The following is a 15,000-nucleotide window of genomic DNA, read 5'->3' on the forward strand; positions in this document are numbered from 1 at the left end:
CTGGAGAATGAAGAGCTACCAAAACCAAAGGAGTATGTTCTGAAAGAAGATATGGTCAAGTGGGCTGAGAAGAATGCAAAGGACATGGAAAATATGTTAGCAAAAATGTCCAGCAGCTTGTGTGAAACGGTGGTAGCGCTAGTAAAGGGAGATAGAGATAAGCGGGACGAAAAAGTGAAAGGAATCACAACCCGATCGGGGAAGGCAACAAAATCACCAAGGAACCCTCTGGAGACTGAAGAAGAGAATGATGAAGAAGAACCAACAGAGGAAGAAGAGGAAACTGAGACGGTGAGGCAAAATAGCAAGGAGACGAATGCTGGATAGAAGAACCAGCGCCGCTGGAACACAACCTGAAGGAACCAGTGCCACTGATTACCCAACCAGCGCCGCTCCTCATCCAGAAAAGGCCACCAGCGCCGCTGGTCATAGCCCCAGTGCCGCTCCCCGTCCAGAAAACTCAACCAGCGTCGTTGGTGACCCAACCAGCGCCGCTGGTGCACCCAGATCAACACCCAGCATCGCTGGCGCATCACCAGCGCCGCTGGCACCTCTGAAGGCAGACTCCATGATGTGTATTTTCTAGTCTTAAATTTATAAACACGAAATACCTAGCTACTTACTACTACACACTTGCGGGCAGTGGACCCGTTCGTATGCAATATAGTTGACTTGGTAAACTGAGGTCGAACACAAGGACTTAATAAGCAATTGTTACAATAAAATGATTCAGATTAAAAGGGGGGTTTTGTGACCGAATTGTCACGTTGCAAAGTTAGTGAAGAAAGTCAGTAATCCCGTAGGATTAATCGCAAAGAGTATTTGATTGGTTGAATCTTAACACTGATTTAAAAGGAACACCTACTTGGGTCAGCTCACATGCCAATCATCGGGTCTTAATATTACTTGCATTTGTTGAACGACTCAAAATGTAGACAAGTTGAACTCCCGTTATACTTGAAACATTAACTGCTTAAAACATGATTATTGCTCCCGCACTTAATTTCTACTCTAAACAGTTAAGCATTAAATACATGAGTTGATTTTATGATCCAATCTTTTGAAAGCTTTCTCCCGAACTGCTTATTCGCTTAATCAGATCCCTCTATCATAAGCGTTTACACACTCAAAATGAATTTAATTGTTTTTAATCTTGATCGTTGATTTCTCCCGAACTCCAACGATTTTAGGTTAATTAAAGACCGATTAACTATTTCATGAATCAATTGATAATGACATAGATTTCTCCCGAACTTCTAATTACATTTATCAATCAATTAATATAAAAGTTGAAAACAAAATTTAAATCCAAATAAATGTGGATCTTCGATTAAACATACAAACCTTGTTCAACATTCACAAGCAATATTAATTCGACCCTATGACATGCTTACTACCCAAGCGGGTGCTAAGGATTTAGCTACTCATATTAAAAACACAAGAACAAACAAATAGAGAAGAAATCATATTATACCAAATGAATGAAGATAATCCGGTAGCAATTATGATTACAATCCAAAGCTGAAAATATGTGAAACCCTAACCACTTGTTTGCTCCCAAGTATTCAAAGCTATGAGAAAACTAATAAAATTGTGCCAAAGATTCGTGCAAAGTGCAGAACCCTAACTGAACCCATATACAAAATACGCGTGTAACGGCCGTTACTGGGCTAACTGGCCGTTACACTTATACTTGACCACTACGGGCGTTACTGGAGTAATGGCCGTTACTCGCTAGTTTATTGCTAACGGCCGTTAGTCCACTAACTGCCAGTTACAGGAGAAACCAGAAACTCCCTTTATAACGGCCGTTAGTCAAGTAACGGCAGTTACAACTTCCAGAATTCATTTTCTTCGTCTTTCGCTTGATTTCAACCGAATCCTTCTCCCATTTCTTCCATAACTCATCAAAATCGACCAATTCATTCGTCTAATCAATTTCCAACCTGAAAACACTTAACACACCTTCAAAGCATCGAAAGTTGGATATAAAACTATCAAAATGACGAATAATTAGTTCTAAAATCACGTGGGAAATGGTATAAAATATGACACATCAAATCCCCCCACACTTAAGCTTTGCTTGTCCTCAAGGAAATCCAAACTGAAAATCATAAAATTCCTTGGCACATCATGGAACCACATTTCAGTAATCAAAAAGAAGCTCAACCACAATCAAGAATGAGAATAAATGGTTATGCAGTTTTAATCTTAAATGAAAACCGGAATGTTTGACAATACTTGACCGATACACAAGCCTTAATAACATGACTAAGCACAAAGGAAATGATTAAGTGACAAATCGCCTATCCTACTCCAACTAACTTACTCTTGGGATTGAATATTTAAATAATCACTCAATGCCAAGTCAAGATGCATAATCTTTTAACCATAGGCTTGTACAAGGATCGTTCCTAAGTCGCCAAGGCGCATGCGCCCTATAATGTCTATCAGAAGAGGACTTTAAAGGTTGTATCATTCATGAGGCTTAACTGGGTAATTGAACAGGGTATGGAAATTTGGGTAAACAAATGGTGTTAACAAAGAACTAACACAACATTCAACAAAATTTTCACAAATAGTCTAGTCCAAACAAACCCGTGTCATTAGTTGCCAACGGTCCACATCCCAAAAGTTCTCCATCAAACAACTTATCAACCAAACCTAACCAATGTTGACTTCAAACAAACTTGCCAACTCCAACCACTCTAACCATTTATATATTAAACTTCAGCGCACTTTGTTGGTAATAATGACAAACCAACTTACATAAAATGATTTGACAGAAAGGAAGAATACCAACTGACAACCCAAGCTCAAATTTTTTATTTTTATTTTTTATGAGCTACTTTTACTCTGACTCATTGGTATTCTCTTACATAATTTAAGAAATAGTGACAAATCATATCAAAATATGCTAAGATGAACAGTTTAGATTTTATCCAAGAACCATGACGAAATCAAACTACCCCCAAATGATGAGAATATCCCGTCCCGACATAATAAGGCAAAACCCAAACCATCCAATCTAGCAAAGGCAACCAATGATCCACCAGGATTTTGACTATCGGTATGGCGAAGAAAGGTTTATATTTAGGTAGATTTAACAAAGAACAGGCTAGTGACAAAATGTTTTCTATTTTTATTTCTTGCACTAAAAGTGAGTACAACATACGGGTTTCCAACGGGTGGTTCACTAACCAGTGTAGTTAGCTACTAAGCACATCACAAAACATGCACATAACAGATTTTTACGAAACAAAAGGTGAATGAACAAAGAATAAAGGTATTAATCTAGATTTGCCTCTTCATCATATAGCAAAATAACGGAACGATCAACAAGGAGAAGTTCTAAAATCAACGCAATCACCGACATACTCATAGCAAATGAAATAATTCGGAGAGGGACAAATTTGCACATCTTAGTTCAGAGCTCTAAAAGAGACCCTTACTTCCGGATAAATCCAAAAGCCTAAGAGAGGGACAAATTTACAAGGCTAAAGGTTCCAAAACCGTAACACCTATCATATCTAGGAATGAATTAATAATATCTCACAATTTTGGTGTTTTGGTGCTATAAGCATGCTAGTAATGTTATTAATCCAGAAGGGATGCCACGTTAATCAGTCAAAACACATTCCACATATTAAAATTTTTGCCAAGGGTGTAGTTACATTGCTCAATTATATGTATAATTAGGTAACAAAAGCAATTAACTACAAGGACAAGCAAGCAAAAGTTTCAAAATTCCTCTAAAATACCCGACGACTTTTCCTATTTACCATCCCCCCCACACTTAAGTTGGACAATGTCCTCAATGTCTAATAAACTAAGCCAATCTAAGGGAAATAGGGAAAAGTAAACTAAGAAGCAAAAATAAGGAATAAGAAAAACTTGCCGGGTATGAAAGGTGTTCCATGCGTGAATGATGCCAACAAGAAACATGAGCGCTGAACTTACTGCCAGCATATGCATATGACAATCAACGTGCTATCACCACGAACACAATAAAACGTTAACGTATATATAAAAAGAAAACCCTGCAATGTAGAATTCCATGCAATCAAACCAACATGCAAGGGAAGGAAAATAGTCTCATCACCTCACAAAGGTGGACACAAACAATTAAATACACATCCAAAGATAAACTAAAAATGTAAAAATGTTTCAATGATAATAACCAAAACCATCAATGCTCAAAACTCAGGAGGAGGAAAAGCTGAAGGAGCGCCATCACCGTCACCATCACGTCGCCCACCAAATATACCATAGAAATCAAAGGCATTACCAGAGTACCTATCACCACTGTAGGGAGGCGGTTGAGAACTACTGGTACCTGCATCAGATGGCGCCGCCTGACCGTACTGAGGATAGTAGTGATCAAAAGCATTCTGGCTGATGGGGTAAATCGACGGTGGCATAAACGGCTGCTGAGGAGGGAACTGCTGGGGAGGTACCTACAATGGCACAGAAGGAACCTGTGGAGGAGACCCGGAAGCAATCCAACTCTGCATGTATGGCTGGAAGTACTCCTGCTGATACGCCATTCGGTTAACCTGACTACCGGCAAAACGCGACCAATAATCCTGGCGGTCCAACCGGTCGTTAATCCCAGTGATCCCATGAAAGATCTCGTCCACACGCTGCCCTAAACCTGAAAAATCAAAAGCATGTGAGCTAGAGGTAGCACCTCTAGTTGGCGCAGAAGCACCAACACCAGTATCCTGCTCCTCATCCATCTCATCCTCATCATCCTCAGCATCCATATCCTCTTCTTCATCCTCCGAGTCCTCATTCTGGCTAACCATACCCATTCTAATCATTGTTGCCCTATCCAGTACCCCACTGCGACAATAAGCTTGAAAACTGTAACAACCGCCTTAGAAATAATTTAAATAAATCCATGATATGTTCTAGTTTCAAATATGTGCTCACATGAAGGTCTAGTCAATCTTAAATCTTGAATTATAAGACGAGTCTATGGTCTATTGTGATAAGAGTATTAGGTTTCAAGACGTAAGCGATTGTATTCAAGAAATTCTAGTCCGAAAATGTTTCATTTAGACCCTACATTTATTAGAATCATTAATTAAGGGAAAACTATAAAAGGGTTAGAAAACCCCATTTTTCCACTTCTTCACCATTTTCTCCCCATCTCACCTCTCTCTCTCTCTAAAAACACACACATACATTCACCATCTTCACCCACAAAAATTCATCATTTGATTTTGAGTTGTTAAACCAAGATTTCTTGCATTTTTAGCTTCCTTGTGATAATCAAAACATATTTCTAGCATCGATTTTCAGGTAACCACAACAAAATTTGGGGATTTTCATCAAAATAAAAGTTTACTTTTCAAGTGTATGTTCTTGATGATTTGGTCCATTTTTGGTGTAAAAATCATGTTAAAAGTTAGTGGGGTTTGTGTCTAAAAATGGTTAGTAACCTTTTCGTGATCAAATTTGGGTCGTAAACATGTCTTAATCTTCAAAACCCTCGTTTTTGTTTGAACAGTCCCAAATTCGTCCTAAAAACACTTAAAACGAATTTAGTATCCTAGAAACGAATTTAAGTCTTCCAAAACAAAGTTAAGCTTCAAAACGAACTTAGCAAACGAACTTAAGCTCCAAACAAACTTAAGTCCTCAAACGAATTTAAGGTCTATCTTCGTTCAGATACACCTTACGAATTTAAGGTCTATCTTCGTTCAGATACACCTTACGAATTTAAAGTCTATCTTCGTTCAGATACACCTTACGAATTTAAAGTCTATTTTCGTTAGTTGTAGAAATCAGATTTTATACTTAGTTGTAATCCAAATCTATCATGTACAAGGAAACCCTAATTAAGGTATAATCTTCGTTCAGATACACATATTCGATCTTGTTTATCAAAGTGCGAGTTCAAAGACGTTCATTACGAGTCTAGTGTATGAAAAACACTGTTGAGTCAAACGTTTAAAGATCTTTAGTGAACCAAATCATCAGTACATCAAGGACACTTAGTGAATAAATAGTCACGAGAACTAATACATGTATCCATCTATGCTCAATGGTTTGTGATTAGGTTGACATCAAGACATACTTGGATTCGAGTAGATATATTTTACTATATCTGTGCTTATACTCTGTGCTCGCAGAACTACGTTGTAGCAGATCACTGTGAGTCTTCGTAGCCCCTTTTTCTTTACTTATTTTGGGGTGAAAGGAATACTACTCATGCTTTTATACATGCCGTAACTACTTTTACTACTCTTCGGCTATTTGACTACTTGATACTACTAGCCGGTCCTATTGAGGATTGTGTGTGCTCTATTGATACTATTAGCCGGTCCTATTGAGGATTGTGTGTGCTCTATTGATACTATTAGCCGGTCCTATTGAGGATTGTGTGTGCTCTATTGATACTATTAGCCGGTCCTATTGAGGATTGTGTGTGCTCTATTGGTACTATTAGCCGGTCCTATCGAGGATTGTGTGTGCTCGCTTACTTATGTGCAAGTTGGTCACTAGCCACTACATACTACTTTACACTTGAGATCTATTGACGGCATAAAATGCTTTTATACTACTTGTTTATACTCAAACCTACGAACTCACCAACCTTTGTGTTGACTCTTTTAAGTATTCCTTTCAGGTAATCAGGCTAATCGTGGCTAGGAGTGGTAGCATGGGACTATTAGCAGACTTCAGGATTTAAGGTTGGAGTTTGCATGCTTGTACTTTGTGGTTGGTGGTAATATGCCCAATCGTATCCCCTGCGTGGGACTTTTCATACTTGATTTGATCATCTTTGTTGAACTTGCGTGTAATAACTACTACTATGCTTGTTTGGTTATGAAATTGACTATTTATGTTTATTCTAAGCACTAATTTAGTATTCCTATGTAACATCCATGTGCGCGTGTGCTTTATCTTACATCCCGAGTTTTCCGCCGCTGTTGGGGTGTTACAAAAACTCGGTAAAAGACCAAATTGATCAGTCTGGACCAATCCCATCCGCCTTGCCAAATGACAAACAAGGAAACCACCGGCTACATGACCCTTAGCTTTACCATGCCCCTTTTCATACAAATATAAAGCCACGACCCTAGCTAAGTTGCAAGAGACCTTCCGAACCATGCAATACAAGAAAAATAGATCAGTGCTAGTAGCATTATTTGAACTACTATGCCTATTAGAAATGGTCTCGGCTATCATTCTCAAGAGCAACTTATACACCGGATTCCTAACAGCAGATTGTTTAACATTGTAATGGAATTCTTGGTCACTCAAATTTTCCTCCTCCCAAAACCTAGCTGCAGTCATAGATGCAGGCCATTGAACAATCCCCTTAGTAAAAGCCACCCTCTGAACATCATCCTCACTATAAAAACCCAAATGGACCCCAAACTCTTGGTAGGACATACAATGAATTTGACCTCCTAGATGGAAAGTCATAACCGTTTTCTTACAACTTCCTTCGTCCGTATTCAACCTAAACGAACTAAAGAATTCATTGCACAAATGTCTCTAGATGTTAGTGTTAATGGAGAACAAGGCCCTCCAAAGGGTGTCAACAATCCGTTCAATTCCTCAACATTTACCCCTAACTCCCCCAGGTTATCGAAATCTAACCTACGATTAGCGATCATAGGCTTACGCCTCACAGCATCTAAAGTAATCTTAGGTTGGTACTTTGCGGGTACCTCCTCGGGAGTACGGATGACGGGGGCTTGAGCTTCTGGTTGTCTAGCTTTTGAGGCTGAAGTTTCAACTGTGGCAGCAGCCCTCTGCATATCACGCTGTCTCTTGGTAGCCATCTACAAAATCAAGCATAAGCATATATAAGGTTACAAAATAATGTAATGACTTCCAAGTCTACAAAAACTTATACCAAAAATTAAATCACAGAAATCATCTAATTAAAATCTTTCTCTAAATAATAGAACAAAAACCTTAATTTCGACAAAATCAATTTAAGTGATTTTTCATACAAATAAACCCTCCATCATTATCCTTTCCAATTCTCGAAACTCATATTTGTCAATCACAGAAATCATCACATTAAAATTCATCCTTTAATTAAAGAAAAATTTAACTCTAATTACGACAAGATCAATTTAAGTGACTAATAACAAACGTCATCCATGACTTTTAGTTCAACAAACTTTAATCTTCCCCCACACTTAAACAAAATCATGGGGAAGAACAAACAATAACCTCAACAATAATCTTAATCAAAAAATTAACGACCATGGCTAACAAATATATTATTGATAAAATAACCATACCCATTAAACATAAACACTACACACACAATCTCTTCAAGAACAACAAGTATCATCAATTTGTTGAATAAAGGAAAATTAAAGGGAAAGATTGAAGAATAATACCTGAAGAACTTGAAGATTGAACAAAGAGATTGGAGATTAATGTGAGAAAGAAGGAAAAGACTCAAAGACTAGAAACCCCCTTTTTTTTCCAGCTGTTCTACGTGTGTGTGTATATGTGTGAAGATTAGATATATTTTTTTTAGATTTTCCTGACAGAAATCGACCTATCTTATCCTGCAAAAACGCGTGTAACAGCCGTTATTGGCCTAACAGGCGTTACAGTTCAATAGAAAGACTAACGGCCGTTATCCCAGTAACAGGCGTTACTAAACAAAAGGGAACTAACGGCCGTTTGGGATCTAACTGGCCGTTACAGAGGAAATCACAAACCACCCTTCTAACGGCCGTTTTGGGAGTAATGGGCGTTACACGCGTCCTGAAAAGTCAATATTTAACGACTTTTGAAACTTAACGGACGACAGGACCTGAAGCGACAACTTTCTAACAACACGTTTACTTACCTCTTCACAGCACTTACCTCAACGCACGAGACGACCTTCGGACCTGCAATTCTTGATACAAAGACATTAAAAACATGAAAAATAATTGAAACTAACGGAAATAAACAAAATCTTTTTGGCTTTTTATAAATTTTAAACTTTTTATGGATTTTTCGATTTTAGAAAAAGAAAATGACAAGATAAAAATGAAAAATATGATGCAACAAATTCGGGTTGCCTCCCGAGAAGCACTTAATTTATTAACGAGTCCTTAGCTTGACTCGATCACCTTTTACTTTCACTTGTTGATGGCATAAAAGCCAATTTCGAACACCTCCGCATTTTCTTCATCTTCTTCATGATAATGCTTCAAGCGTTGTCCATTTACAATAAAGCTCTCATCATTGCCATACAACTCCACATATCCGGACGAATAACTTCTTTTCACCACATACGGTCCAATCCATCTTGACTTGAGCTTCGGTGCTTTGATTTTGTACTTTGATTGAAACAAAAGTACCTTGTCACCGGCTTTAAATTCCTTCCTCTTGATCTTCTTATCATGCCAAGCTTTTGTACGCTCCTTGTATAGCATGGAGTTGTCATAAGCTTGCAACCTCATTTCATCCAACTCGTGCAACTGCAAAAACCTTTTCTCACCAGCCAAGATTAGATCCATATTACAATTTTGCAAAGCCCAATAGGCTTTGTGTTCAATCTCAATCCGGAGATGACAAGTTTTTCCATAAAGAAGCTTATAAGGAGTAGTACCAATAGGGGTCTTATAGGCGGTTCGAAACGCCCACAAGGCATCATAAAGCCTCTTGGCCCAAATCTTTGGGTTATCCTGCACGGTCTTTTCAAGGATCCTTTTCAAAGCCCTATTTGTGTTTTCAACTTGGCCGCTTGTTTGAGGGTGATAAGAGGTGGAGAACCTATGGGTGACCCCATACCTCTTTAAAACCTTAGCAAGCTGGTGATTCGCGAAATGGGACCCGCGATCACTAATTAAGGCCTTTGGTACACCAAAACGACTAAACAACTTTTTCAAGAATTCAGTCACAACTTTAGCGTCATTAGTCGGAAGGGCTTTAGCCTCGGCCCACTTGGACACATAATCAACGGCTACCAAAATATAAAGAAACTTATGTGACAGAGGAAAAGGACCCATAAAGTCAATCCCCCATACATCAAAAACCTCACATACCTGTATCATTTGTTGAGGCATTTCGTCTCTCTTAGTGATATTACCTTGACGTTGACATGCATCGCAAACTTCTACCAACGTCTTTGCTTCCCTGAAGATGGTGGGCCAATAGAACCCTGCATCATATACCTTCTTACCCGTCATAGATGGTCCGTAATGACCACCGGTAGGACCATGGTGGCATGCATCCAAAATCACACGGGTTTCAGGACCGGAAACACATCTCTTGATCATTCCATCTGCACACATTCTAAACAAATACGGTTCCTCCCAAAAATAATGCTTAATCTCAGAAAAGAATTTCTTCTTTTGTTGAGATGTCATTTCTTCAGGAAGAACGTTAGCACAAAGATAATTAGCAATGTCTGCAAACCATGGTTCTTCTTCTCCTTGTACCTGCATCAAATCTTCATCAGGAAAATAATCATTAATCTCATGCTCTTGCAACTCCTCAAGGCGAGGGTTTTCGAGCCTACTCAAATGGTCGGCCGCCACATTTTCCGCCCCCTTTTTATCCTTGATCTCTATGTCGAATTCTTGCAAAAGCAAAACCAACGAATGAGACGGGGTTTGGCATCTTGTTTGGAAAACAAGTACCTCAATGCGGAATGGTCGGTGTAAACAATAGTCTTATTCAAAACCAAGTAGGGACGAAATTTGTCAAAAGCATACACAACGGCCAACAATTCTTTCTCGGTCACGGTGTAATTTTGTTGGGCCGGATTCAAAGTCTTGCTAGCATAAGAAATGGGACGGAAATGTTTATCCCCCCTTTGGCCTAAAACTACCCCTAAGGCATAATCACTAGCATCACACATTAACTCAAAAGGTAATGACCAATCGGGTGAAATCATAATTGGTGCATTAATCAACTCTTTCTTTAACAAGTTAAATGCGTTAAGACAATCATCATCAAACACAAACGGGACATCTTTTTCCAACAACTTGGTCATTGGCCGGGTTATTTTTGAAAAATCTTTTATGAACCTACGATAAAAACCGGCATGACCCAAAAAGCTTCTAATTGACTTGACATTAGTAGGTAGAGGTAACTTAGCGATAACATCAATTTTTGCTTTATCAACCTCTAGACCTGCTTTAGAAACTTTATGTCCTAACACAATCCTCTCCTTTACCATAAAATGGCATTTCTCCCAATTTAAAACCAAATGTGCCTTTTCACATCTTTCAAGCATTTTATCAACACTCTCTAAACAACTCTCAAACGAACTACCAAAAACAGAAAAATCATCCATGAAAACTTCCATGGAGGTTTCGATCATGTCTTGAAAAATGGCAATCATACATCTTTGAAAAGTTCCAGAAGCATTGCAAAGACCAAATGGCATCCTCCTATAAGCATAAGTGCCATAGGGACAAATAAACGTGGTCTTTTCTTGGTCTTTGGGGTCAATAGGTATTTGGAAGTACCCGGAGAACCCATCCAAAAAGCAAAAATACTCGTTTCCGGCTAACCGTTCGAGCATTTGATCAATAAAGGGTAAGGAAAAGTGATCTTTGCGGGTTGCATCATTCAATTTCCGATAATCAATACATACCCTCCATCCCGTGACAGTTCTAGTAGGAATCAATTCGTTCTTTTCATTCAAAACTACGGTCATCCCACCCTTTTTCGGTACACAATGCACCGGACTTACCCATGAACTATCCGAAATGGGGAATATGATTCCCGCATCAAGTAATTTTATTATCTCCTTTTTTACCAGATCTTTCATGTTCAGGTTCAATCTACGTTGCCTTTGCACAACCGGTTTAAAATCATCAATAAAATTTATGGTGTGCTTACAAAATTCTGGACTTATACCCGGAATATCAGAAATTTTCCATGCAAAGGCCTTTTTATGGGCCTTTAGGACGGTCATAAGTCTAGATTTTTCATCCTCCAAAAGTGAGGAGGAAATGACAACGGGCAAGAAAGATGTACCTTCAAGATAAGCATACTCTAGATGGTCCGGAAGTGGCCTGAGTTCTAAATCGGTAGGAGGATTCTCTACCGAAGTTAGCACTCATCTTCTATCATTAACGGTGATTTCTTCAAATGTTTCATCTTCCGGTGGCGTTTCATCAACACTCGATGCCATGATCTCTTGCACCATATCACCAACCATTTCTTGTTCTTCTTCACTACAAGCTAGAAATGCTTCATCTCCCTCCATATCCAGAAAATCCATGAGCTCCTTTTCCAAAACATCTTCTTCCTCGACTACATCGATCCTGAAACAAGATTCATCACATGAGTAAGGATGCTTAAGAGCTCTATCAATATTAAAAACAACCCGGTCATCGCCAACCCCTAAGGAAATCTCCTTAGCTTTAACACGGATGATAGCATCCGCGGTCATGAGGAACGGTCGGCCAAGAATTAGAGGGACATTAATATCCGCCTCCATTTCAAGAACAACAAAATCTACCGGGAATATCATGTGACCTACCCTACTTTGCAAATTTTCCGCTATCCCTTGGGATATTGGAATGAACGATCCGCTAGCCTAATGCTCATGCGGGTAGGGGTCAAATCACCTAAAGACAATCTTTTGTACACAGAATAAGGCATTAAATTTATGCTAGCCCCTAAATCGGCTAATGCCTTGTACAATACAGCACCAAAAGCACAAGAGATAAGAAAACTCCCTGGGTCTTCTAACTTAGGAGGAATCTCATTCTTGATGATAGCTGACACCTCGGCACTCAGTACAGTTGTCTTTGCCTCTTCTAACTTCTTCCTATCCGAAACAAGATCTTTGAGAAACTTTGCATAATTTGGCATACCTGCAAGAAGATCAACTAAAGGAACAGTTATGTTAACATTTTGAATCAAATCAACAAACTTTTTAAAATTTTCCTTGATCTTCGCTTTCCTTAATCGTTGAGGAAAAGGTATCTTTGGCTGATACGGTTTAACCGGTGGTTTCTCAACAAGAGTCTTCTCAGCAGCCTTGGATGGAACGGCCGGTGTCTTCACGGCGGGTTCCGGTTCCATCTCAACCTCATCATCAACGGTTCCATCGGCATCAACCTGTACAAGAGGAGTAACATCATTAGGCAATGGGTTTGCAGAATTATAAGTGTTACCTGCTCTTGTTGTGATTGCGTTGACTTGCTCGTTTCTGGCGTTCGGGTGGCTATACTTGGCTCTTGATCCTTGGCTATTTTGCTGAGGCTTAGGATTCTGCTGGGTATTGCTCGGTAATGTACCGGGCTGCCTATTTGATGTTCCTAGCCTTTCAAGCTTAGCCTCGATATCCTGAAACGTTGCTTGAGTACTCTTCGAACTTTGCTCAAGCTTATTTGCCTATCCATCCAACCTAGTAGTCATAGCATCCCATTGAGAGGCCATCTTCTCATTGGTAGCTTTCTGAGCTCCCACCAAATCCTTCAAGATATCTCTCAATTCAGCATTCGCATTCTGCTGACTGTTGAACCTGCTAAACCTGCTTCCACTAAAACCAGAATTATTAGCATTAAAATTAGATGAAGGAAAAGAAGTACCTGATGACCGATTTTGATAACCGGTACCCTGATTGAAGTTCCCTTGCTGATTCTGGACATAGTTAACTTCCTGAGCTGGCTTATCCGGACAATCTTCTGAATAATGCATGTCCCTACAATAATCACACCCATCAGCAATCACCTGAACATCCCTTTCAATGCTTTTGAATCTTACATCTTGGTTGTCAAACCTCTCGTTCATCTGCTTTGTGAGGGCTTTGACTTCAGCAACCAAGCTTGATTCTTCACCACTCTCCACCTTCGCCACAATCTTACCACTAGTTCTCTTGCTTACAAGCTCATCGCGATCAGAGAACTCCTTGGCCATATCATCTAAGATGTTGTACCCTTCAGCCGGGGTGACATTGTTCAAACTACCTCCAAATGCCCCGGCTAATTCCCTTCGAGTTCTCTTTAGCAACCCATCATAGAAGATCTCAACCACTGTTTCTGTGTTCAGATTGTTTCCTGGGCAATTCCTAATCATCTCCTTATATCGTTTCCAGGCATCTACTACATCTTCCCCTGGATCTTGAGTGAATGATCGGATCTTATTCTCCAACTGTCTCTGAGTCCTTATAGAATAGAACTCATCAATAAACCCAACACGAAGCTCATCCCAAGTTGTATACAGATCATCTGGTTGCTCCTTTAACCATGCCTTAGCTCATCCACATAAAGTGAGTGGAAAAAGCTCAAGCTTCACATTATCATCTTGGTTCGCGCCATAGTGGTAAAACCTGCAAATTTTCTCAAACCTTTCCAAATGGCCATACGGATCATTGTTTGTCACCTCATCAAACTTCTCTTCCTCCACACTTTTCAAATGACTTCCTTTAAGCGAAAAGTTTACTCCGGTGGTTGGAAGGCGAATAGGAGTGCCCCTATTGGTGGGGACATTTCTCCTACGGTCACTGTAAAGACGGTTATTGGGGTTTACCGGTTCTTGATCACCCATTCTCCTAGCTCTAACTGGTTGAGTTGCTTGAAGATTTTCTCTAGGAATCTCGGTTAACTCCGGTTGACGAGTTTTATCCCGATTATCTTCTTCCTCTGAGCTATCACCAGTTTTGAACAAACCACTACCTTCGGAGAATTTAGGACTTAAGTGCACCTCGGACGTTGAACCTTTCTTTGAGTAATATTGATCCAAATCTACGTCTGGGTGATCACGGTTTTCGGTGTTTGAATCTATGTTTTCGGTGTTTGAGGGCTCCGTGTTGTTTGATCTAAGTAAGCGTCGTCTGGCTCTCCCTGGATTAGATTTAGGACTAAGCAAAGGTCTACCAGAGGCTCTTGTGTTCATCAACTAGAAAGCACCTGCACACTCACCACAAGAAATACCGTTAACCGCACCAGAAAGTAACAAAATAACACTAAAACAAAAATAAAATCTATCTATTAAAAACAAATAACTTCCTCACAAATGAATGCAAGGAAGGATCGAATCACAAAACTAAACAACTAC

Source organism: Erigeron canadensis, chromosome 5 (assembly GCF_010389155.1).
Source record: "Erigeron canadensis isolate Cc75 chromosome 5, C_canadensis_v1, whole genome shotgun sequence".
Lineage (NCBI taxonomy): Eukaryota > Viridiplantae > Streptophyta > Magnoliopsida > Asterales > Asteraceae > Erigeron > Erigeron canadensis.